General features: G+C 47.1%; 1 protein-coding gene across 1 annotated transcript in view; it reads left to right on the top strand.

Annotated features, from left to right (window-relative positions):
• GRIK5 (glutamate ionotropic receptor kainate type subunit 5) overlaps positions 1-27,855 on the top strand; it is a 516,667-nt gene that overhangs the window by 239,021 nt on the left and 249,791 nt on the right. The gene's annotated exons all lie outside the window — the stretch shown is intronic.

Here is a 27,855-nt window from a genome sequence, read left to right as displayed (position 1 = left end):
GACACAGGGCAGAACTTAAACAGTCTTAGCTTATCCCCAGACACGGACCCGATCACACTCACAGGGGGGAAATGAAGGGAGGATGGTGTTCACGCGCTGAACGCACCGGCTTGGTCATCCAGGAACAGCTTCGCCCGGCGTGGCTCGCCCCGGTCACAGCACGTCCCTCGATGAAGGCAAGCAGGCGGCGGGAGGGATCCTTGCCGCGCGTCTCTCGAACAAAGGGCAGAGCAGGCAGGCGGGAAAATGTACGCGTCTCTCACCAGGCTTGGCGGTTTCTCACAGCGCGATTGATTAATGGTGTGCTCTCACTCGCGTAACTCAATAGAGGTTCTGCCTCAAGCTCAACCGAGCGTTTAACTTGTAAGAGCGCCTTATGACTTGGTTCATGCGCATCTTCTCTCTCTCTTTGAACTCTCCCAACTCTTGAACCCTCTCTCTCTTCTCTTTGGTTCAGTGCACCTCCCTCAGAACTTGGTTCAGCTCACCTCTCCGCAGAACTTGGTTCACCTCACCTCTCCGTAGAACTGCATTGGGGGGCTTTGCGCAACGGGTTATTTTGCCAACCCCCCTTAGCTCGCTCGAATGTTCTAACCACGCCTTTTGACGCAGTGCTAAGCCACTCCGTTGAGCCCTGATTGGCGGCTCGTGCTTACCGTCACTCCCACTCTCCCTGCTCCACCTTCCTTCGGCCTGGATCGACTTGCCAGGCCCGACCTCGTGTTATTTCGCGCCAAAAGCCAAAGTATCGAGGCAGCATAAGGCAATGGAAGGACCTAACTCTCATTATTCTACTCAACGCAAAACTAACACAGGAAAAGGACTATGCTTACATTTACTAAGACCTAACTGAACTATCGCAAGGCTACATGTTGTAGTGTGAGTAAACTATGAGGGGGAAATTAACCTTTATTGTAAAAACTCAAAACCGCAACACTTGAAACCACCACTTGAAACACTTGACCCCTTGAATGGGATTATTGTGGGAGATTGTAGTTTTTGGGATTTGTAGTTTTTGGGATATATATATTTGGGATTTCACTGTATATATATACGTATATATATATATATATATATCACTCACTATGCGATTTCATACCATCAGTGGTGAACCGCCATTAAGGTATCCCATCCAGCTATGCTGTACCTTAATGGGAGCGATAAGTGCCATCTGCCACATGGCACATTATCTCTGGTATCCACTCATTATATGGAATCCCCTGGATGCAGCCGGGAGCAAACCAATGGATCCAGATTCAGATCTTCAACAAAATCACATTCAGTGGTTTTGGTAATAATATGATTGATTGTAATCACAAGTAGCTCGTTTCAGTATGCAGAAAAATCAGTGACTGTGGGTAAAAAGTCAGGGCCACAATTATCAAGTAAAGGGAGCAATGGTCGCCCGGCTGCGGAGAATCACATACAAACTCGATACGTCGACTCGATTTTTTGAGATTGCTCATTGTAGGCAGAATGGAATTTTGAAACTTTAAACTGGGAATATCATTACTCCATTGTAAGATGTAATCATGAGAGTGGTTTATGATTTCTTTTCAAACTCTGATGAGCGTTGTTGACAATGTTGCGGTGAAGTTTTTCTCACCCAACTTACCGGTGTGTTGAGCTGTGCCAAACGAGATCAGCTTGGTTCACTCCTCTGGTTGGAAAAGCTTACAAAGTACATTCCCTCTCTATCGTATGGAAAATCTTCAGGATTGGATGACCTTCCTGTAGGATTTTATAAAGCTTCTTTGCCCCTTTTAGGCCCAGAACGTTGATGGTCTTTGTGGAGGGTTTTCAGTGTGATTAGCTGTCGTCGAGTGGTGATTACATTACTCCCCCAAAAAGAAGACCCTCACATTATTACCTGTTCATGTCCAATCGTCCTTTGACCTCCAACTACAAGATATTGTCCAAAGTCTCAGCTCGACGTATATCCCCCTATTTAGAGATATTGATTCAAAGTGATCAGTATTAATCTTGACCTAATCAACTAAATCCTAATCCTAAGCCTGTGTGTGTGTGTGTGTGTGTGTGTGTGTGTGTGTGTGTGTGTGTGTGTGTGTGTGTGTGTGTGTGTGTGTGTGTGTGTGTGTGTGTGTGTGTGTGTGTGTGTGTGTGTGTGTGTATATGTGTACTGTATGTGTGTGTATTGGTGTGTTCTATGTTTGTGTTTGTGTGTGTGTGTGTGTGTGTGTGTCTGGGTGTGTGTGTGTGGGTGTGTGTGTCTGTGTGTGTGTGTGTGTGTGTGTGTGTGTGTGTGTGTGTGTGTGTGTGTGTGTGTGTGTGTCAGTGCGTATGTGTGTCAGTGCGTGTGTGTGTGTATGTGTACTGTATGTGTGTGTATTAGTGCGTTCTATGTTTGTGTGTCAGAGTTTGTGTGTGTGTGTGTGTGTGTGTGTGTGTGTGTGTGTGTGTGTGTGTGTGTGTGTGTACTGTATGTGTGTATTAGTGCGTTCTATGTTTGTGTGTGTGTGTGTGTGTGTGTGTGTGTGTGTGTGTGTGTGTGTGTGTGTGTGTGTGTATGTACATCTGAAAATTATCCTTAAAAAATATGGTTGTGCCAATCTCCACCAAATTTTGCATACATGTTGATAGTACCAATAGGTCAGGTCATGCCCCCCCCCCCCCCCTTCCCTCTGGCGAGTCGGAGGAGAAGATCACTTAAGATTCTCACCTGTATATGTGGCACAGTGGAAGTGGCTTGCTGACGCCTGCTGTAGACAGGGGGGGAATATTAGCTACAGCACAAAAAATATTTCCCCCACCTCCCCCACTAACTGCCATACCCTCCCCCTACTCCCCTACCTCACTCCCTCCACCTGCCGGGCTGCTCCCGAAGGGGGCAGGTGTTTCTGGTGTATTTAAAGTTCATGTCCTTGTTTGATGATTTTCATCCAAGGTAAAGCTATTCATCATGTCACACCTGTACGAGTATTTATTCAAGGCTTTAGAGTGTTATGGATTACATTTTGATTTTGTTTTTCTGACAAAATTGTCATGATTATGATTATTTATTCGTATTTTCACTATTTGGAGTGACCTCTGACCTGACATTTATTTGTAAAGGATCGAATGGGTATTCGACGGGGGATGTCTTTTATCACGCAGATTATATTCTTGAACTTTTGTTCTTGTTTTGATTAGATTTGTAAACATCATATATCAGGCTTTTAGAAACCCATCGATGCAATCCGTGAAAGTCTCGACCTATACAGATGATGTAGGGGTTACCCCATTGGCCATTGGGACATAAGCCACAGGCACGGGACCAGTGGGGCTATTGATTGTATGGGCGTGGCGTGCGCTCGGTTGTTGGAGCCACGCCCCCTGAAGAGTGAGTTGCGTTATAAAATATGCGTGAGTTCCGGTATGTTTTAGTTCTGTTGGAATAAAGAAGCTTTGATCAAGCTACAAAGCGTCTCGCCCTCTCCTTATCCGCAACTCCTACATTGGTGACCCCGTCTTGCTCCCGAACGTTTTCGGGGCTTCAAACGAACATGGCGACAAGCGCAGTTTCGATCAAACTGCCGGAGTTTTGGGAACGACAGGCGGCCGTTTGGTTCGCACAAGCTGAGGCACAGTTCGCCATCCGAAGCATTTCTGCGGACGACACGAAGTATTATTATGTCATGTCTGCGCTCAGCTGCTCCACTGCGATCAGAGTGGTGAGCCTTCTCCGGGATCCTCCGAAGGACCGCAAGTACGAGACGCTAAAGGCACTGCTGCTCGTAACCTTCGAGCGCACTGAGGCCGAGCGTGCCCGCGAACTACTTTCTCTACCCGGACTGGGCGACTCCAAGCCGTCGGAGCTTATGGACCACATGTTGTCTCTAATGGGCAGCCACCGACCATGTTTCCTCTTCAAAGAACTGTTCCTGCAACAGCTGCCAGGTCAGGTACAGACAGCCCTGGCCAACTCATCTGTTAAGGATTTCCGCGTCCTGGCCAGGGAAGCAGACAAGTATTTCTCCGCCAGCCAGCAATGTAGTGCGGCCGCATGGGACCCCGGCCCCGTCGAGCCTGCGCCACTGGCAGACACCGTCGCGGCCGCCATTACGGCCCAGCGACGGAAGGCCCCAGGCTCGTGCTTTTACCACGCAGGGTTTGTTTCCAAGGCCAAGGCATGCCGGCCACCCTGCAGCTTCAGCGAGTCGGGAAACGAGATAGCCGGCGCTCGTTAACTGCAATGAGCGTCGGCTGTTTGGGCAGCTGGTTGTTCATTTCAGACACCGACTCAGGACGTCGTTTCCTCTGTGACACAGGGGCCCAGGTGAGCGTTCTGCCTGCGTCGGCATTTGACTGGGAGTCACGGCCCTGCCCTGGAAGCCGCCAACGGCAGTGCTATTCAGACTTTTGGCAAACGGACCGTGGCACTGTGCTTTGGCGGGCAGCGGTTTAAATAGGATTTTGTCACGGCGAAGGTGTCCACCCCCTTGCTGGGCGCTGATTTCCTCTGCGCCAACGGCCTATTGGTGGATGTTAAAAATCGGCGGCTCATAAATGCAGAGACATTCAGTTTTCTTCCATGCTCGCTGAGCGGGTCCACCTCGACGAGGCTTGCATGCACGCTCTCGACCTCCGAAGAATTCGCCCGCCTCCTCACCGAGTTCCCGGCCCTTACACGGCCCACCTTCTCGTCCGTGGCCATCAAGCACGGAGTGGAGCATCTCATTCCGACCACCGGCCCACCTGTCTACACCCGGGCTCGACGCCTCGACCTGGGGAAAGTCGCTATCGCAAAGGCGGAGTTCGACATGTTGGAGCGTCTCGGCATCGTGCGATGGTCCGACAGCCCATGGGCCTCGCCTCTCCACATTACGCCAAAGCCGGGTGGCGGATGGCGTCCATGCGGGGATTATCGCCGCCTTAACGACGCCACTACCCCTGACCGCTACCCAATCCCGCACATCCAGGATTTTTCTGCCCGCTTGGCCGGTAAAGTTTTTTTTTCTAAGGTGGACCTCGTTCGTGGTTACCACCAGGTCCCCGTCCGGCCGCAGGACGTTCCTAAGACCGTGGTGATTACACCGTTCGGGCTTTTCGAATTCCTCCATATGCCTTTTGGGCTCAAGAATGCGGCCCAGGCTTTCCTGCGCCTGATGGACAGCATGTTCCGGGATTTGCCGTTTCTGTTCGTCTACCTGGACGATATCCTCATCACCAGCGCTTCCAGGACGGAGCACATGCTTCACCTCCGAGCGCTCTTTGAATGCCTCATTCAGCACAGCCTGATCATTAACCCGGCCAAGTGCTTGTTCGGGGTGGCCTCAATTGACTTTCTCGGCCACCGCATCATGAGGGAGGGGGCCGTCCCACTGCCGTCTAAAGTGGAGGGTGTGAAAGGTTTTCCACGCCCCTCACCGTCAAGACCCTGCAGGAGTTTTTGGGCATGGTGAACTTTTACCATCGTTTTGTGCCCCGTGTGGCCCAGCTCATGCGGCCCCTTTATGAGGCCCTCAAGGGCAAGCCTACCAAACGCGCCATTGACTGGACTGAGGAGATGGCCACGGCTTTCACGGATGCTAAGCTGGCCCTCGCCAGCGCAACCATGCTGGCACATCCGTCGCCCGATGCACCGATTGCTCTCACCACGGACGCTTCGGACTACGAGGTTGTCGCCGTCCACGAGCAGTGGGTCAACGGGGCTTGGCAGCCACTTGCTTTTTTTTAGCTGGCAGCTCCGCCCTAACGAACGAAAGTACAGTACCTTCAATCGTGAGCTCCTAGACCTCTACCTAGCTGTCCGACACTTACGTTACCTTTTGGAAGCCCGCCCGTTCACGGCGTTTGTGGACCACAAGCCCCTGGTTTTTGCCATGGTCAAGGTCGTGGAACCGTGGTCCGCCCGTCAACAACGCCAGCTCTCCTTCATTTCAGAGTTCACGACGGACATCCAACATGTTGCTGGGGAGGATAATACGGTCGCCGATTGTCTCTCCCGGTCCATAGTCAGCGCGGTCCACCTTGGCATCGACTACGCCTGCATGGCGGCCGATCATATCGCCGACCCAGAGGTCCAGGTCTGCAGGGCGGCGGTCACGGGGCTTCGACTGTCTGACATGCTGTTCAAGGACACGGGCTCCACGCTACTGTGCGACATTTCCTTGGGTCAGCCTCGCCCCGTCGTACCCACCAGCTGGAGACGGCTGGTTTTCGATGCCGTCCACGGTCTTTCTCACCCAGGCAGGAAGGCGTCACAAAAGTTGGTGGCGGCAAAGTTCGTTTGGCACAGGCTCAGGAAGGATGTGCGTGACTGGGCCAACACCTGCGTCGAGTGTCAACGCTCGAAGGTGCATCGCCCTGAGCGACGGTTTGACCAGGTTAACGTGGCCCTGGTGCCTTACGACGGGCCTTTCCGCGTTCTGGAGACCGGGGACAAGTCCTTCGGGGTCGACATCGGCGGTGAACCGCACCACCTTTCGGTGGACCGCCTCAAGCCGGCTCACCTGGACCTAGACCAGCCCCCTTGGTTGGCTCAACCCCCAAATACGTACATTGCCCGTGCGAGTGAATTCTGGGGGGGGCGCATGTAGGGGTTACCCCATTGGGACATAATCCACAGGCACGGGACCAGTGGGGCTATTGATTGTATGGGCGTGGCATGCACTCGGTTGTTGGAGCCACGCCCCCTGAAAAGTGAGTTGCGTTATAAAAGATGCGTGAGTTCCGGTATGTTTTAGTTCTGTTGGAATAAAGAAGCTTTGATCAAGCTACAAAGCGTCTCGCCCTCTCGTTATCCGCAACTCCTACAATGATATGTTTGGTGGAGTGGAATACATGTGAAATGCATAATACAGGTGCTTGGCCTATAACATCAAAGTCTCTTTGGCCTGAGTTAACTGGAATAAATGCCAATAGGCCTCAAGCTGAGGCCTGAAATAGTGCCCAAAAATGAGTTTCGTTTAGAACTCGCGGGACTACGATTTCTATGCATTGTTTTTTTATTGTGTACAACATGTCTGACCTTGTGTTGAAAGTTTAACTCTGAAATCCTGCCAGTTTCCGTGAACGACCACGTCAAACTAGGTCATGTAGAGTCAAAAAGGAGGATTTTTAGCTCCGGTGCCGACTTTGCGGGGTGGTATCTCCGTCAGTACATATAATTCAGCCTCGGAATTTATGCTAGGCACAGACCTCCCATGGTTCTGTGGTCCTGTCAGTTTTGAAGGCTCTTACTTACGCACGCATCATACAGTGGAAATGTAAAAAAATATACTTTTGTCGTACGTACCTACTGTAAAATTCATTGAATTTCTCCGAAATCAAAAAAAACTCTCGCGAGATCTCGGAGACGGTGGGAGGGATTTTCGAAGCTCCACACGGTCTCCACGTTTTTCGAAGTTAAGTCTGTTCACAATTGTATTTTGTCGAAACTGTATTTATCTTTCGGTGTGTGAAGTTATTGTGTGCAACTTTGGTTGTTTCTCGGTGTTTATCTTTCATAAATTGATCGTCTGTTTGCCGTGTCGCGAGCAAGGCCTTTGCCGCGTCGCGAACGATTTGAAATCGAAGTTAAGTGATTGTTCCCATTTGTATTTTCGTTAAAACTGTATTTATTTATGGTGTTGTACGTATATTGTGTCCCGACGAAGATTTTTCGGTGCAAATCTTTCATACCTGTATTGAAAATCGTGTTAATTTGTGTCGTGTCTTGAGGCCTTGTACAGTGTGCACTGTACAACCCTGAGGCTTTGTTTTTCTCTCAGCGGTCCGTCGTTTGTGATCCAATAACTTTCGTTCTCTGTATTCCCAGGCTTTTCACCCATAGCTTACTTCCTTGTGTAAATCTCAACTCAAAAAAACAAACAAAAAAAAAAAAAGCATTTCCTTCTCTGTTCACATTCGTTTATTCATTCTTATTCGTTCGTTCGTTCTTCGACCACGTGTTTCTCCCCCATTTCCCCAGATAGTTTTCACTCATTAACCTTCAATGTTTACACTTTCCCCTCAAGTTATGTATTCCGTCATATTTTATAACACCTTTTTCTTCTTCTTCTTTAAAAGGCTGCTTTCGACTTGCTCACCAAATCAATTCATCCCAAAAAAAATATCCATCTCCTATAGTGCCTTTTTTCTACATTCCCTAAACTCTCCTGCACTCCATCCTCCATCCAGCGTCCTTAAACGTATTTTTAACTCGAAGGTCACAAGAAACTCATTTTGCAATAAATGTTAGTGTCCCATAAATCGTACACTTTCAAAAATCCAATCTCACCCCTCCCCTCCTAATCTTCCCCATAACCCCTCCCCTCCAAATCTTCCCCATCACCCCCTCCCCTCCAAATCTTCCCCATCACCCATCCCTTTCAAATCTCCCCCCTTGCCCCCTCCCTCCTAAACTACCCCCTCACCCCTCCCCGCCAAGACGCCCCGTCGCCCCTCCCCTCCTAGACTCCTGCCTCACCCCTCCCCTCCAAATCTCCCCCATATCCCATCCCTTTCAAATCCCTCCCCTTGTCCCTTCCCTCCCAAACTCCCCCCTCACCCCTCCCCTTCAAATCTCCCCACCCTCATTGCTTCTCAATTTCCCCCCTCTCACTCCCCCTCCTCAAAGCGTCCTCCCCGCTTCTTCCCCCTTCAAACTCTCACCTCCATCTCCCCCAACCTTCTGCCTCGCTCTTCCCCCTCCTCAAATAACACCTCATTGTGGCTCACCCAATCACCATCAAACCTTTTGTCCGCCCCATCCTTCCCTTTCTCCGAGCTATTCTGAAATCTCTGACACACCTTCAACAGCTCTCCCTACCTCTTCCACCTCTTCCACATCTTACCCTACCCCTCCTCCCCCCTGTTCTGTATCTGATGCTCCCCCTTCCTCTTCATTAACGGTATGGACCTCAAACATCCGGGGCCTTCGTTCAAACTTAACTGATCTCTCCATACAGGTTGCTTCTGTCAAACCAGACGTGATCTGCTTAACAGAAACTTTCCTCCTTTATGATGTCTCTGATTCCATAGTATCTCTCCCGGGCTACTCCCTCCTCCGGTATGATAGACCTGAGCCTCGTCCTGGAGGCGGGGTTGCTATCTTTATCAAAAACTCTCTTCCTCACTCGCCCTGCACTGCACTCTCTCCACCTCACCCCCAGGAATACCTCTGGCTACGGCTTCCCCTTCGCTCCCACCTCTTGTTCATATGTGTGTTGTACCGTCCACCAAACAGTGATGACTCCATCTACATCTCGCTGTCTGATGATATGGACCAACTTCTATCTACTCATCCTAACTCTCTCTTCCTCATATGTGGTGATTTCAACTGTCATCATGCCAGTTGGCTGGGTGTGGGTACCTCTCTCACCAGCGATGGCTCCTCAGCAAAGGACTTCTGCGACTCACTGGGTCTGACACAATCTGTCAATTTCCCGACCCAGATCTCAGTCAACGGAACATCTTCTCTTCTGGACTTGGTTATGACTAACTTCCCTGAAAATGTCTGCTGCTCTTCTTCTGCTCCGATCGGATCATCTGATCATGTCCTTGTTAAAGTGGACATCTCTCTGACCATCCTCAGGGAGCCTGCTCAGCGTCGACGAGTCTGGCATTTCACTCAGGCCAACTGGCACGGTCTTCAAGCAGCCATCAATCATCTGGACTGGTCTCCCATCTCTACCACCTCTGACATCAACTCATCCTGGGAATTCTTCCAAAGTAAATTGCTCTCTCTCATGCACAGATTTATCCCATCTCGTCTTCAGTTGTCATACCCTTCCTCCCGTCCATGGTACACGGAATCTTGTGGTGAGGCTGTTGCCCAGAAACAACTTGCCTTCGTCTCCTGGAAAGCAAATCCAACGGAAGGAAATCTCATTTCCTTTCACAAAGCCCGAAACAAGTGTGTGTCCACCCTCAGGAGAGCCAGGAAACAATATCTCTCCGTTCTCAAGACCGAACTCTCTTATCTGTCTCCCTCTTCCAAATCCTGGTGGCGTCTGGTCAAATCCGTTTCTGGTGTTTGTTCCCCCTCCATCCCCTCCCTTACCTCAAACGGCTACACAGCTGACTCCGCACGTGAAAAAGCTGAATGCCTCAACTCTGTGTTTGCCTCTAAATCTTGTGTCCCAAACCCATCCCTCTCTGTACCCACCATACCCAGTCGTACCCTGCTGCTCCTGGACTCCGTGTCCTTTCCTCCTGACAAGGTGGAAAAGTTTCTGTCAACCCTCGACTCTGATTCTGCAACTGGACCCGACGGCATCAGCCCACGGGTCCTAAAATCCTGCTCTGCTGCTCTATCTCACCCTCTCTCTGTTCTCTTCACCCTCTCTTTTGCTCAAGGTCAACTGCCATCTGCTTGGAAATCAGCCAACATCACCGCTTTGCACAAAAAAGGTGCAAAAACAGATCCTAGCAACTACAGACCAATCAGCCTTCTCCCAATTATCAGCAAAGTCATGGAATCCATCATTGCTTCGGATATGAAATCTTTCCTCTTCTCCAATGGATTGATCTCTGATCATCAATTTGGTTTCAGACCAGGTCACTCTACTCTGGACATGCTGCTTCTGCTGTCTCAACAATGGATGGAGGTCCTCAATGCCAAACAGGAAATTAGAGCTGTCTCCCTCGACATATCACGTGCCTTCGACACGGTCTGGCACCCCGCTCTGCTCACCAAACTCTCCTCCTTTGGTATCCATGGAAATCTCCACGCATGGCTGGCGGACTTCCTCTCTAGTCGTCGTCAACGTGTGGCCCTGAATGGGTTTCTCTCATCTCCTCTTCCTGTTCAGGCTGGAGTTCCCCAAGGCAGTGTTCTGGGCCCCGTGCTTTTTCTGGTCTTCATCAATGATCTCTCTGACTCTCTCGAAAATCCTCTCTATCTCTTTGCTGATGACTCCACTCTCTGCCGCTCCATTCCTCTTCCCTCAGATCGGCAGTCTGCTGCCTCCTCACTCTCTGAAGACCTGGACAAAATCACAGACTGGTCAAACAAGTGGAACATGTCTTTCAATCCTGACAAATCTCACACTCTTACTATGTCTCTCCGAAAAGATCGACTGGACAACCCTCCCATCTACTTTCTCAACAATCCTCTCCAAGAAGTTCTGTCGCTCAAGATTTTGGGTCTCACTATCTGCCATGATCTTTCTTGGGAAAACCACATTTCCAAGCTGGCCTCCAAAGCCAGTCGCCGACTGGGCATCCTCCGTCGTGCGAAGTCCTTCCTCGGCACACCTGAGCTCCTCACCACATACAAGGCTTTCATCCGCAGCTCAATGGAATACTGTTCTCCCCTATGGGCCGGTGCTCCTGCCTCACACCTAGCTCGGCTTCACGCTGTTGAAACCAAAGCTTTCAGAATTATTGGAATCTCCCGCGATGAAGCTATCTCTGAGGGCCTTTCACTCACTCACCGCAGGCAGGTAGGTGGTCTTTCTGTCTTCTACCGACTCCTCTCCGGCCTTGCACCCCCAGCTCTCTCTGTGCTCTGTCCCCCAAATATTCCTACAGGTCGCACAAGATCTGCCAGCAACCCTCTGATAGTTAAACTGCCGAAATCTCGGCTCTCTGCTCACCTTCACTCTTTCATTCCTCTTTTCTCCCGCCTCTGGAACAAACTCCCTCACTCCCTTCAATCCCACTCCTCCCTCCAGGTCTTTAAAACAGCTGTTCACCACCATCTCTTATCTTCCCCCATCCAAAACCTTGATCTTTTCTACCCCCGCTAATTCACCCCAGATCCACCTTGTTTGAAATTCCAACTTCTTTCCTGGAAGTCCTGGCAGTGTCCATATGTTTTATACCTCTCCCACCGCCCCCTTCCCATGCCCCCCCCCCCCCCCAAAGCCCTCGCCCTCTCTCAGATCTCTCCATGTCTCCATGTCTCTCGGTCCCTGCTCTCAAATGTTGTGTTTGTGTCCTTCCCCCTCTCTCCCCATCTTGTCTACCGCTCCCGATGTTATATGTTTTATGTGTCGGTTTGTCTTTCTGTGTGATTAATGTTCGCTCTTTCACGAGCCTCGATCTTGTATACAAAAAACAAAAAAAACAAACAAAAAAAAAAATTAACCCAAAATATTTTCGAAACCATCAGAGATATCCTCTCGAAAATGGGTAAGCTTGGCATATGGAAGGGATACAGCTTATTGACGACGTTTTGTGGTTGTCTGGAAAACAACGGATGAAGGGGGCGACACTAAAAATGCCTCCAGATGCATATGGGGACCGCATGATGACCAGGGATAGCATAGTGAATGTAGAGTAGGGAAGCTTGGTATTATGGTCGGCGGTATGAATCCGATGAATACATGATAATCCATTGATACAATAAGTATCAATCCAGAGATAATAATAAGGCACACACCTGAAGTAAATCGCATTGATAGTTTATTCACCGTCGTGTCAATACGCAAAGATGCAGGCTTCGATGTATGCGAAAATTCTGAATGTCCACGGGCTCAAGTAGCACAAATCTTAAAATTTCAAGGCAATCGGATGAAAATTGAGGATTTTAGAAATTCGACAAAGTTGGTGAACTTTGGCCTATGTTGACCTATTGACCTTTTGATCCCAAAAACAATAAGCTTCCTGCTTATGATCAACTCTACCATTTGGTGATGTTTCGTGAAGATCGGTTGAAAATTGTGACCTGTAGGCGCCTGACAGACAGACAGACAGACAGACAGACAGACATACAGACAGACAGACAGACAGACAGACAAACAGACAGGCAAACAAACAGACAGACAGAAAAACAGACAGAATAACGCACAAGATCAAGCAATATACTTGAAAAATCTCAGGTAGAATTAATCAGCAATTATTTAGCTCAGGTAGAACAGCAAGGTGATAGTGAGCATTTTATTATTAAAATTAGTATACAGTGCACGTTTTTATGCCTCCGCAGGACGGTTGTCCGTCCAGTTGTCGGTCCTTACCAGACTTTCGTTTCCAGAATAACCGCTTATGGGATTGGCTTATTGGTATATATAAAAATAACCACATTTAGAGGCCATTTTTCCCCGCAAAGCCGGGGTTGGCCTTTTTCGGGGACCGTGGTTGTTGTTGTTTTTTGGTCCCCTTTTTGAAGCAATGTTTTACGGCCGGATGCCCTTCCTGCCGCCAACCCTTTTTGTCGCCGTGGTATGAACTGTAATAATTGGTATGATAACAAAATTGGTATGAACTGTAATGCAAAGATGAGAACTGGTTCGATTTTGGGTTGAAAAGGTCAAAGGGACCATGGTCATGTGACCTTTAATTTAAAATCTTGGTTACCACAACAACTTGTGGACGAGAGAAGGGATTTCAATCAAACTTGACAGTAAATATCGCGGATGCTTCTTCATGGTGGTCGAACCCTTCCCCCTCCAAAATCTTCCCCTTTCTGTCCTGCTGCCCCGATTCGTCAGGTCAGCGCTTTGTTAGGGTCAGAGTGCCGATTGGTCCCCATGGACCGTCCCTTTCCTTCTTGTCCCTGTTTCTTTCTTTCTCCAACTCCGACGTGGCCCTGACTTCGTGAAGGTGGGTCACACCATCCTCGATGTGGGGGATCTCTGGGTCGTTTCTGGGAGATCGATCCGCTGTCTTTGTGTCAAGGGCTTGTTCGAGAGAATTGTCCGACGTGATACAACAACAACCAAATTTGACACCACAATGGCCTGCTGTGCAAAGATGGACAGATTAAATTTTTGGGTGTAACAGGACATGTGCCCTTTGAAAATATTTTTGCAGATCATAACTCGAGTTTGAAACATCTGAGGTTTTACCTCTGTCATGTGACCTTTAATCGAGATCAAACGTAAACAGTGGGTTTACTTAGAACGCAGGCAGACGCATATCCAATATCACCCACCGATGCAGACATTGTACAACAGAGCTCGTTTCGTCCCACCCTGCACAATAACGTGGGGTATAATTAGCAGTGTAGGTAGATCCTAGACTCGTGGAGGTAGATCCTAGACACGTGGAGGTGTATCCTAGACTCGTGGAACTAGATCCTAGACTCGTGGAGGTAGATCGTAGACTCGTGGAGGTGTATCGTAGACTCGTGGAGGTGTATCGTAGACTCGTGGAGGTGTATCGTAGACTCGTGGAGGTGTATCGTAGACTCGTGGAAGTGTATCGTAGACTCGTGGAGGTAGATCCTAGACTCGTGGAGGTGTATCATAGACTCGTGGAGGTGTTGGTGAACTCGACGTTGACTGGTGTCTGTTGGCAAGATTGTGACACTCACCATCCAATTGCAGCCACGTCTGCAGGCATTCACGATATTTACTCCATCTAAGAGGCGTAAACAGCGAAGTTATGTCATTCACGACGTGTTCAAAGTGCATGAAGCACTTTAAACGCGATTTTCCCGAGGCCATGACTAAACATTCAGCGTGACATGGGCGCCGCCATTTTGTATGTCATGTGACCCAAACAAGTGTTCTGATAGGCCGAGATTCAAAATTAGTGCCTTCGATGCAAGACAAAGTAGTGTGACATAAACGCGTGGAAAAACTTTCAAACTGGCAGGATCTGTTAGTTAAACTTTTTGTATGTGCTACAACTCGGCACGTACTCAGATTACCAGTGATTATTTTTTAGTCTCTCTGACCTCGGAACGGGATTGAACGATACACGGTGTCAGCTTGAGGCCTACAAGCAATCTTCAGCATTGGTTTTGCCCCCTCCCAGGCTTTCTTCACTCATTACCTCAACAGATGCGGTCTTCAAAACAACAACTACAATAACAATAAAAATCGAGCAAGTTACGCATCCCTTTATTTGAATTACCTACATGAAGGAACACCCTTCTATATTTTCATATTACTCAGCTTTGAAAAGTAGGGCTAAAACCGAAATTACGTTCAAAAAACTTAATTTATGAAATCATTTGCTCATCCCTTTATTTGGGCGGTGTATAACGCCAAACATCGCTGTCACGCTCGTCCTGAAAAGAATAAAAATACATGAAGCAAAAAAGTACATACATGAAGCAAAAACACAAGCACTGCTATATGCATATATAATATATTGTGGCGGACACGATGGCTCACTGGCGCGGTGACATCATTCCGCGCACCAATGGGGTGTCGGCCACGCCAAAGGGGTAGGCGTGGCCTCAGGATATACACGGGGCTCGCAGCCCCGAGCAAGTCAGTGCTACAGTTTGAGCTTTACAATAAAGACTTTTGGTTTTGATCCTACGCGTTGTGGCTTACCTTTTTGGCAAACAAGTTGTGTGCGTAGCACCGCACTTCACTGGTGACCCCGATTGGTTCAGCCGTCGCTGACCACAGAACGCGCCATGGCCAGCAACGCGGTCGCGGTAAAGCTCCCTGAGTTTTGGGAAGCACAGGCCGAGGTATGGTTCGTGCAGGCCGAAGCACAGTTCCAGCTTCGAGGAATAACGGCGGACGAGACGCGTTACTACCACGTGATCGCCGCCCTCGGGCCCGGCACAGCCGCCCGAGTCGTGTCCATCCTGCGGCACCCACCGGCATAGCACAAGTACAAGGCGCTCAAACGTCTCCTCATCGCCACGTTCGGCCTCACGGAGTTCGAACGGGCGGACCGCCTCCTGGACCTTCCCGAACTCGGCGACACACGACCATCGGTGCGGATGGATTACATGCTGTCGTTGCTGGGTGACAAAGCCCCGGATTTTCTATTCCGGGCGCTTTTTCTATGCCAGCTACCGGCACAGGTACGCCTCGCGTTGGCCGGTTCCAAAATAGGGGAACCCCGCGCTCTGGCCATCGAGGCCGACAAGTTTTTCGCGGCTTGTGACACGCGGGCGAGCTTCGGTGCGGCCGTCGTGGATCCCGAGGCTGATGCGGTTGCACACCTCGTGGATCCCGAGGCTGATGCGGATGCACACCTCGTGGCCGCCACCACGCCCCGCCCACCACCACCGCAGCTGCGAAAGCCCCGGCCGCCGCCGCTCCCGCCGCAAGCCTGGTGCCGTTTCCACGCCAGGTTCGGCCACAAGGCTAAGAAGTGTTGCCCGCCGTGCTCGTTTGGCAAGTCGGGAAACGACCGAGCCGGCGCTCGGTAGCGGCCCTGAGCGTCGGCAATTCCGGCAGCCTCTTATTCATCACGGACACCTTGTCCGGGCGCCGTTTCCTCTGCGATACAGGAGCGCAGGTAAGCGTCATCCCAGCCCACACGTCCGACAAGCAGGCCGGGGCCCCGCGTTGCTTGCAGCCAACGGTACGCACATTCGGGAAGCGCTGCCTCTCCCTGCAGTTCGGAGGGCAGCGCTTTCAATGGTCGTTCATAACCGCCAGCGTGCCCATGGCATTGCTCGGTGCGGACTTCCTATGTGCAAATGGGTTGTTGGTGGACGTGAAGCACAGACGGCTCGTCCAGACCGAAACCTTTAGCTCGCTCGCTTGTTCGCTGAGCAGCTCGTTGAGCGGCTCACTGAGCGGCTCACCGAGCGGCTCACCAAGCGGCTTGCTAAACGGTTCCGTCCCGGCGACTTTGGTTTGTACGCTTCCGGCAGCGGATGACTTTACCCGCCTCCTCGCCAGTTTCCTGGCCCTCACGCGGCCCACCTTCTCGGCGGTGGCCGTCAAGCACGGGGTGGAGCATCACATCCCCACCGTCGGGCCACTGGTCTACGCCCGGGCATGCCGCCTCGAGCCGACGAAGCTCGCGGTGGCGAGAGCGGAGTTCGCTATGCTGGAGCGGCTGGGCATCGTACGGCGCTCCAAGAGCGCTTGGGCATCGCCGCTGCACATCGTGCCGAAGCCCGGCGGGGGATGGCGGCCGTGCGGAGACTACCGCCGCCTCAACGATGCTACCACCCCCGACCGCTTCCCGGTCCCTCACATCCAAGACTTTTCCGCCCGGTTGGCGAAAATGTCCCTCTTCTCCAAGGTAGACCTCATCCGCGGATACCACCAGGTCCCCGTCAGGCCGGAGGACATACCGAAGACGGCCGTCATCACACCATTCGGCCTCTTCAAGTTTCTGCGGATGCCCTTCGGGTTGAAGAATGCGGCTCAGGCGTTCCAACGGCTGATGGACAGCATCTTGCGTGACTTGGACTTCGTTTACGTCTACCTGGACGACATCCTCGTCGCAAGCGCGTCCCGTGAGGAGCACCTCCGCCATCTCCGCACGCTATTCGAACGCCTGGGCCGGCATGGCCTGATCATCAACCCCGCCAAGTGCCGGTTCGGCGTCGCCGAAATCGACTTTTTGGGGCACCGCGTCAGCAGGCACGGGGCCATCCCCTTACCGGCCAAGGTGGAGGCGGTCAGGGGGTTTCCGCGCCCCCGCACGATCAATGGGCTCCAGGAGTTCCTGGGCATGGTGAACTTTCACCACCGTTTCCTGCCCCGCGTCGCCCAGCTCCTGTGCCCCCTGCACGAGGCAAAGGTGACGTTGCTTGGACCGAGCCGATGGACGCGGCGTTCGCGGGCGCGAAGCTCGCCTTGGCTAACGCCACCATGCTCGCGCACCCGGCGCCCGATGCACCGATCGCCCTCACCACATCCCGGCATCCCAAACGCTGCCAGCCGCCAGAGGGCGCTTCGGCCGGGTCATCCGTTTGCCCCGCAAACTGACCCTTCAGGTGCGCGGGAATTCTGGGGGGAGGGGGGGGGCGTGTGGCGGGCACGATGGCTCGCTGGCGCGGTGACATCATTCCGCGCACCAATGGGGTGTCGGCCACGCCTGAGGGGTAGGCGTGGCCTCGGGATATACACGGGGCTCGCAGCCCCGAGCAAGTCAGTGCTACAGTTTGAGCTTTACAATAAAGACTCTTTTGGTTTTGATCGTACGCGTTGTGGCTTCCCTTTTTGGCAAACAAGTTGTGTGCGTAGCACCGCACTTCAATATCGTGGTTATTTCCCTGGGATATTCTAATTGCACTGGGCCATGTACTGACACTCGACGCCTAACGCCTCTGGCCTATGCTGCTTCACAAGATGGTGGCATGATTTTGATCGTGCAAGCTGTCCAACCAATGGGGCGGAGGCAGTCACGACGTCACTTTAATTTACTTGCGGCCGTGCACGTAGGTCATTTCCTCCATGACAGAAATAAATACACATTGATTTTAAATATCAAGGAAGGCGCAAAGTGGTTTCTCTTTACATGTGGGATCGTTTCCCTATCATGCAACTTTAACATGGGGACTGAAAATTCGTTTGTCGGCTTCGACTGGACGAAATCGACTGCAATTTTCAGAAGTAAATGCTTTGTACGTTGAGGTAATATGTTCCAAATTTCAGAAACGTAGATAAGGTTTCAAATCCTAAAGGGATTGCTCTTTATATTGTTTCTGCTCTTTGGGTTTCCGCCATTGTTTTTACAGATATTGTGCCAAAACATTTCACATATTTTGACTCATGATGGATAATCATAGCTATACTTTAATGTTTATATTCCAGGTATGAATAAAGACAGATATGAGGAGTTTATGTCTGTGTACTGACATGTAGTATTGACTTGTGGAATTTTAATATAATTGATGGTGATTTGAATTGCCCCTTGAATTCTAACCCAGACTGGAATAGTGCAGAGCAGAACCCTTGATAGATATATTCCAAACCATTGTCAGAGTTGATTAATTAATACAGAACCCAGGATGTTCCAAACCATTGTCAGAGTTAATTAATTAATACAGAACCCTGGATGTTCCAAACAATTGTCAGAGTTAATTAATTAATACAGAACCCTGGATGTTCCAAACCATTGTCAGAGTTAATTAATTAATACAGAACCCTGGATGTTCCAAACCATTGTCAGAGTTAATTAATTAATACAGAACCCTGGATGTTCCAAACCATTGTCAGAGTTAATTAATTAATACAGAACCCAAGATGTTCCAAACCATTGTCAGAGTTAATTAATTAATACAGAACCCTGGATGTTCCAAATCATTGTCAGAGTTAATTAATTAATACAGAACCCTGGATGTTCCAAACCATTGTCAGAGTTAATTAATTAATACAGAACCCAAGATGTTCCAAACCATTGTCAGAGTTAATTAATTAATACAGAACCCTGGATGTTCCAAACCATTGTCAGAGTTAATTAATTAATACAGAACCCTGGATGTTCCAAACCATTGTCAGAGTTAATTAATTAATACAGAACCCTGGATGTTCCAAACCATTGTCAGAGTTAATTAATTAATACAGAACCCTGGATGTTCCAAATCATTGTCAGAGTTAATTAATTAATACAGAACCCAGGGTGTTCCAAACCATTGTCAGAGTTAATTAATTAATACAGAACCCAAGATGTTCCAAACCATTGTCAGAGTTAATTAATTAATACAGAACCCAAGATGTTCCAAACCATTGTCAGAGTTAATTAATTAATACAGAACCCAAGATGTTCCAAACCATTGTCAGAGTTAATTAATTAATACAGAACCCTGGATGTTCCAAACCATTGTCAGAGTTAATTAATTAATACAGAACCCTGGATGTTCCAAACCATTGTCAGAGTTAATTAATTAATACAGAACCCTGGATGTTCCAAACCATTGTCAGAGTTAATTAATTAATACAGAACCCTGGATGTTCCAAATCATTGTCAGAGTTAATTAATTAATACAGAACCCTGGATGTTCCAAACAATTGTCAGAGTTAATTAATTAATACAGAACCCAGGGTGTTCCAAACCATTGTCAGAGTTAATTAATTAATACAGAACACAGGATGTTCTAAACCATTGTCAGAGTTAATTAATTAATACAGAACCCTGGATGTTCTAAACCATTTCAGAGTTATCTATATATAATAGAGCAAGTGTTTCTCATTATGTATGTATGTATATTTGTATGTCCACTCTTCACCCATTGGTTGGACAGTTGACCTGATTCCACCCACAATTGTAACCTGAAATACTTAACCTGAAGTACCCAGAGGACCAAAAATACTCCAAAGACCCTGAAATACCACAAAGATCCTTGAAAACTCAAAAGACCAAAAATACAAAGACCCTTAAAGGTCGAAAAGACCCGAAGGCCCAAGACAGCCCAAAGACCAAAAAGGCCTCGAATACAGAAAAGACACAAAAGACCCCAAAGATCCTTAAAGTCCCAAAAACACGCGAGGAATGAAAAGACCCTTAAAGACCAAAACACCCTGAAGACTGAAAAGACCCTGAACACCCAAAAGACTGAAAAGTCCCAAAAGACCCTTAAAGGGGAACCCAAACGCAATTTTTTTCTTCTTTCTGAAAACCATTGAAGGGATTTTTTATTTATTTGCCATTCACAAAGTGCTGATAAAAGCCCTAGATTGTCGATTTTGGAGATATGCAGTGACGTCACATTGTCAACTCACCTTGATGATGCCAGCAGAGAAACAGTGCATTGCGACTTCGGATTCAGATACTGATTGGGTATGATGAAAGGGAGTTGGGGGTTGGGGGGGGTGAGGTGGGGGGGGGGGGGGGTTGGGTGGTCATGAGTATTGTTAGCTAGGGTGATGGTGGATGGGGGATTGTGAGGGGTGGTGGAGGGGAGGGGGGCATGATCATGAGTATTGTTAGCTAGGGTGACGGTTGATGGGGGATTGTGAGGGGATGGTGGAGGGGGTGAGGTGTGTGGGGCGGTCGTGGGTATTGTTGACCCAGAGGACACAAAAATTCGTTAGATTCAGTCTTCAGACTTTGCCACTCTCACGAGCCTGTACTGTCAAATAAACTGTTTCAACACGTCAGGGCTTTACGACTAGTTTAATTAATACAGAACCCTGGATGTTCCAAACCGTTGAGTTAATTAATTAACATATTGAATGCCGAGGAGACTTTTGTAATAAGCTGAATCTATGCATCTTTCACAATGCAGATTGCCTTGAATTATTTAACCACACCTTTATTGCACACTTTTTAGTGGACAAAAAAAAAATCCATATAATGACTGATTTAGTACCCAGTATGAGTTATTGGGACTTTGTTGCTTCACTCGCTCATGTGGCAGGATTTCAATCAGGGCAGCATGTTTCCCAGGTATTATGGGTACTTGCAAATGCTTTTCGAGGCCTAAAACTATTCTGGGAACCGTATCGTAATGCGACTGATGCACCGACTTAGTTCGAGTATCCCCCAATATGAGACCACCTTTAGAGGCCGTGTTCCCCGCAGAGCGGGGGTTGGCCTTTTTCGGGCACCGTGGTCCCCTTTTTGAAGCAATGTTTTACGGCCGGATGCCCTTCCTACCACCAACCCTTTTAGTCGCCTCTTGTGGCACACAGGGAATTACCAGTGAATTGTTACTCAATTTGCCGACCTCGGAAGGATGACAGGCTGAGTCAACCCCCCCGGTGTTAATTCAGCGATCGACCGGGATTCGAACCCAGGATCCTAGGATCCCAAGCCGGCACCCAAACCGCTAAGCCAACACCAGGCTATGAGGCTTTCCCCCCCAATATGAGGCTTATTATTCCGAGGAAAGATGATTCAGATTTTTATTTGACAGTTTGACTACCATTATATTGAGGACCTCTGCGATCTTGTCAGGAAATGACCGAAAAGCTTTATATCAAATTTGCATGAAATTAATTTGTGATATATCCCTAGAAGTTACAGGTTTGGAGATGGGTTATTACCATTCCAATAAACGAAGTCCCCCATCCATCCTAATTTGGTTAAATCTTATTAGTCCCCTACCCGACCCGTTTCACCGGAGAGAACTATAGGTTTGCTCTCCATCTGTCTGTCTGTCTTCCCGTCCGTCTCACCTGTGGTCTTCCAGACTTCCCACCCTTGCTCTTTAATATTGTCGTGTCCCCGGGGTTAAGACCCCAAGAGGACGAATGGCCAAAACGAGCTTTAACTCCGAGGCATATACCCAACTTGACGGTCGTGACACGCACGGGAAGGTTTGAGGTCTTAACTGATCGGGAACACATGCAGGGGTTATCCGATCCCCCACAGACACGGAGACTGGACAGTAAAATCCACAACACAAGAAAAGTAAGATTCGACAAATGCTGATTTAATGAAAATAAATGCAAGTAACAACGAAAGGTGAGGTAAAAGTAAAATTCCTAAATTGAGACGTCTCCAGTCAGACTCTTATCCAAACAAGGGGAAAACGAAAGTAAAAAATAAAGTCCCTTTTATAACCGGCCGAACTCGGCGTTGCGTCCCCAAATGGCTGGTAAGGGTGCTGGTCGTTGCCTTGAACCACCGCGCTGGAAACGCACAAAATGGCGCAGAATCGCGCCTGCAGCCAGCCGCCGGTGTGAGGCAAGCAGACAAGATCCCTCTTTGTTTCGCTTGCGACCCTCTCCTTCCCCACATGGCACCTGTCAACCAACACCACCTCCTTCCACGCTGCAAACAGTCCCAATAGCCCCGACACGTCTCCTCACCAGCGCACCCGAAATCACAGCATCCACGTGCGACAAGAGCCAGAACGAAAGAGAGAAATATGGCGAGACGCATCTTTTTCCTTCTCCCAAATGTTCCACGCTCATGTCACACTCTGTCCAATCACCGATCGCTACTCAATCAGGTGGCCGGGGCATGGCCTCCCCATTAAGATACATGGGGGGAGAAAGGGAGGGCGAAGTGTAATCTCGCTTCAGGAATATTCGGATGACATCGAAGGCCGTGAGGCTGGGCTTACTTGCCGATCGGCAAATGTGCTGGTGCTTGTTAGCCCTGGCGGCGTTGTGAGTGAATGAGTCCATTTGCAATGCGATCGTTGGTGTTATTGTGGCGGCCCTTTGATTTCCTGGCTGGCCGAATGTAATAAGAACATTGGGGAAAAACCACAGGGAGGCAATCACGTACAGGGGAATTTAACCTTACAGACCCCATAATTAATTAGCACAACTCCACTCCGTGTGGAGACACCTATACCATCTTACCTGGACAATCGGCCTAACTTAATTTACATCGAGGTGGCTGCGCGGCATACCGAGCACTCTAAACCTACACAATTTTATCCTGACTAAGGTATTTCATCTCTACCCTAAAAACATAACCATATATTCAACTGCAACTTGGTATGTGGCTTTCTTATGACAAGTTACACAACAGGATAGAGTTCACGGCGTTTCATCAAGTTTTCACAAAGTTATGCCCTTTTTGAACTTAGAAAATATCACACCGGTAGGCGGTAGGGGGTCAGTTGTTTAGATTCCATTTTAGATATGTCATTTCTGTGGTATCTCTGAGATCTGGTATCTCTGAAGTGTAGTATTTTTGAGATGTGGTATTTAGTAGATGTGGTATTTCGGATATGTCGTATTTAGGAGATGTATCTATCATATGTGATAACTGAGATGTGGTGTTTATGCGATGTGATATATATGAGATGTGGTATCTCTGAGAAATGGTGCCTCTGTGATGTGGTATTGATGAGATGTTGTGTTTCTGAGATCTGGTTTTTCTGAGATGTGGTATTTCTTAGATGTGGTATCTGTAAGATGTGGTATATATGTGATGTGGTATTTAGGAGATGTATCTATCAGATGTGGTATCTAAAATGTGGTATCTAAGATGTGATATTTCTGAGATGTGGTATTTCTGAGATGTGGTATTTCTGAGATGTGGTATTTCTGAGATGTGGTATTGCTGAGATGTGGTATTGTTGAGATGTGGTATTGCTGAGATGTGGTATTTATGAGATGTGGAATCTCTGAGATGTTGTATTTCTGAGATGTTGTATTTCTGAGATGTAGTTTATTTGAGTTGTGGTATTTCTGAGATGTGGTATCTATCGGATGTGGTATCTATCGGATGTGGTCTGTTATCTGTGAGATGTGGTATCTCTGAGAAATGGTGCCTCTGCGATGTGGTATTGATGAGATGTTGTATTTCTGAGATCTGGTATTTCCGAGATGTGGCATCTTTGAGATGTGGTTTATTTGAGTTGTGGTATTTCTTAGATGTGGTATCTGTGAGATGTGGTATATATATGATGTGGTATTTAGGAGATGTATCTATCAGATGTGGTATCTAAGATGTGATATTTCTGAGATGTGGTATTTCTGAAATGTGGTATTTCTGAGATGTGGTATTTCTGAGATGTGGTATTTATGAGATGTGGAATCTCTGAGATGTTGTATTTCTGAGATGTAGTTTATTTGAGTTGTGGTATTTCTGAGATGTGGTATCTGTCGGATGTGGTATCTATTGGATGTGGTCTGTTATCTGTGAGATGTGGTATCTATGAGATGTGGTATTTATGAGATGTGGTATTTCTTAGATGTGGTATCTATGAGATGTGGTATTTATGAGATATGGTATTCCTGGGATGTGGTATTTATGAAATGTGGTTTCTATTACATGTGGTATCTTATCTATGAGATGTGTTATTTGATATGTGGTATTTCTGAGATGTGGTATTCCTAGGATATGGTATTTCAGGATATTTGGTGTATATGAGATGTGGTATCTTTGACATGTGGTATTTATGAGATGTGTTATCTCTGGTATGTGGTATCACTGAGATGTGATATTTATGAGATGTGGAATCCCTGAGATGTATTTATGAGATCTGGTATTTCTGAGATGTGATATCTCTGAGATGTGGTATCTCTGAGATATGGTATCTATCAGATGTGGTATCTATCAGATGTGGTATCTATCAGATGTGGTATGTTATCTATGATATGTGGTATCTATGAGATGTGGTATTTCTGAGATATGGTATCTCTGAGATGTGGCATCTATGAGATTAAGTATTTATGAGATGTGGTATCTCTGAGATGTGGCATTTCTGGGATGTAGTGTTCCTGTGATGTGGCATTTCTGAGTGTGGTATTTATGAGATGTGGTAGCTATTACATGTTGTATCTCTGAAATGTGGTATTCCTGGAATATGGTATTTCTGAGATGTGGTAGTTTTTAAATGTGGTATCTATTACATGTGGTATCTTATCTATTACATGTGGTATCTTATCTATGAGATGTGGTGTCTATGAGATGTGTTATTTGAGATGTAGTATTTCTGAGATATGGTATTTCTGAGATGTGGTATTCCTGGGTTGTGGTATTTCTGGATATGTGGTATTTATGAGATGTGGTATCTCCGACAAGTGGTATCTCTGATATGTGGTATTTCTGGGATTTGGTATTCCTGTGATGTGGCATTTCTGAATGTGATATTTATATGAGATGTGATATCTATTACATGTATCTCTGAAATGTGGTATTCCTGGAATATGGTATTTCTGAGATGTGGTAGTTTTTTTAATGTGGTATCTATTACATGTGGTATCTTATCTATGAGATGTGGTGTCTATAAACCACCTTTAGAGGCCATTTTCCCCCGCAAGCGGGGGTTGGCCTTTTTCGGGGACCGTGGTTGTTGGTGTTTTTCGGTCCCCTTTTTGAAGCAATGTTTTACGGCCGGATGCCCTTCCTGCCGCCAACCCTTTTTGTCGCCTTTTACGACAAACAGGGAATTACCAGTGAGCTGGTACTCAATTAGCCGACCTCGGAAGGATGACAGGCTGAGTCAACCCCCCTGGCGTTAATTCAGCGATCGACCGGGATTCGAACCCAGGATCCTTGGATCCTAAGCTGGCACCCTAGCCGCTAGCCCAACACCAGGGCTATCTATGAGGTGTCTATGAGATGTGTTATTTGAGATGTGGTATTTCTGAGGTGCAGTCTTTCTGAGATGTGGTATTTCTGAGATGTGATATTCCTGGGATGTGGTATTTCTGAGATGTGGTATTCCTATAATGTATTTCTGAAGATGTGACATATATGAGATGTGGTATTTATGTGATGTGATATTTAGGAGATGTCTCTGTCAGATGTGATATATGAGATTAGGTATCTCTGAGATGTGGTATTGATGAGATGTGGTTTTTCTGAGATGTGGTATCTTTGAGATTTGGTATTTATGAGATGTGGCATCTCTGAGAGTATTTGTGAGATGTGGTGTCTCTAAGATGTGGCATTTATGAGATGGGTATCTATGAGATGTGGTATTTATGAGATGTGGTATTCCTGGCATGTGGTATTTTTGGGATGTGGTATTCCTGGCATGTGGTATTTCTGGAGATGTATCTATGAGATGTGGTATCTCTGACATGTGGTATTTATGAGATGTGGTATTTAGGAAATGTATCTCTCAGATGTGATATCTGAGATGTGGTATTCATGAGATGTGGTAGCTCTGAGAAATGGTATTTATGAGATGTGGTATCTCTGAGATGTATTTGAGATGTGGTATTTCTGAGATGCAGTATCTTATCTATGAGATGTGGCATCTTTGAAATGTGATATTTATGAGTTGTGGTATTTATCAAATGTGGTATTTATGAGATGTAGTATTTCTGACATGTGGTCTCTTTGAGATGTGGTATTCATGAGATGTCGTATCTCTGATATGTGGTAACTCTGAGAATATTTATGAGAGGTGGTATCTTTTTTTTATGCATATGTTGAGTGTATTCGTCTCCTTTTTTATTTTGATTGCTCCGTGGTGTTTATCAGAATTCCCTGTGCTTGTTCATATTTGGTACTAAAACTACAAGTCCTCGAGTCATCAAGCAAAAGATGAACTGTCTTCATTTTTTTTTCCACATACAAGAAGTTGTTGCCTGGAGGCTTACTCATTCACCTGAGTTGGGTATTCGGTTTTCATAATCATATAATAACTAGAAAACATCTGAAAATGCATAGCCCATCCACGTCCGTTTGTTTTTCGATGTCTTCTTCGTCTTGTGTATCCTCAAAATAACGAAAACAGTAAAAAAAAAAATGCAAAATGAGAAATGATTTTAGGCAGCCTTGACCTTTGCGCGTTGGATCTAAAAAAAAATCAGCTTCTAGCTTTTGATTGGTGAGCCAATTCTGTATCCCAATATGCAATTTTTTTTAAATTTCAGGTCGATTACGTGAAAATTGGTGATTTTATGCAACCTTGACCTTTGACCTTTTGATCTAAAAATAACAACAATCAACTTCTAGCTTTTGATTGCTCAACCGATTCAGTGACCCAATATGCAAATTCCTAAAATTTCAGGTCAATCGGATGAAAATTGATGATTTTATGTGACGCTGACCTTTGACCTTATGACCTTTCAACAAAATTATTAATTTGTCTTCTCCGTATTATCATAATAATGGTTTGAAAATTTGATGACAAAACTTAAATGGTAAATTTAAATTTCAGGTCAATTGGATGAAAATCGATGATTTTATGTGACGCTGACCTTTAACCTTTTGACCTTGGGACAAAATTATTAATTTGCCTTCTCCATATTATCCTAATAAAGCTTTGGTGAAAATTTGATGACAATTGCCCAAATGGTAAAAAGTTACGTCCCTGACAGACACACACAGAGACAGATAGACACACAGAAGTGATTGCAAAACCCCGTCTCCTGCTACACAGGGGATGGGATGATAATTATAATATGACGTCCCTTACAAGGAACTTTCTGTTTTGATGAATCGGTTGAAACTGAAAATTCCACCAACATGTGTAAATAAAACACATGGGATCAGTGAGAAAAAAAATTAAGTCAGACAATTATTTAATTATAAATTTAAAGGGCTTTTTAAGTTATACCACAGAGGGCAACACAAGACGAGCAGCGACAATGGCACACTCCAGATTGGGTATGTACTTTTGTGTGATATGTACTAGTAAATAGTCCGTCAAGAATGACAGGCTGGAAGAAACTATATTTGACCATGCAGTCTTGTGAGCGTGCCAATGTCTGAAGCCTCGGCCTAGTGTCAGGTGTGGTTTTATCTGCTTTATTTATTACACATCCTATGGACGTAAATTAACACTCGCTTTACTCTGCGCACATTGCACATCACGTGCAGCGAATTTAAACTCCCTGCACCAGGTGTTTATTGTTACATAAAAAAAGTATTCTGTACACCGCCCTTGAGGCTCGATTTGCAAGCCACAGTCTACAATTCCAAAATAAGAGAAATAATAATTACACTTTCATGAATAATGTTTTT

Source organism: Myxine glutinosa, chromosome 7, assembly GCF_964187855.1.
Source record: "Myxine glutinosa chromosome 7, kmMyxGlut1.1, whole genome shotgun sequence".
Taxonomy (NCBI): Eukaryota; Metazoa; Chordata; class Myxini; order Myxiniformes; family Myxinidae; genus Myxine; species Myxine glutinosa.
The sequence above is the reverse complement of the archived record's forward strand: the minus strand, read 5'-3'. Positions and strand labels throughout refer to the sequence as shown.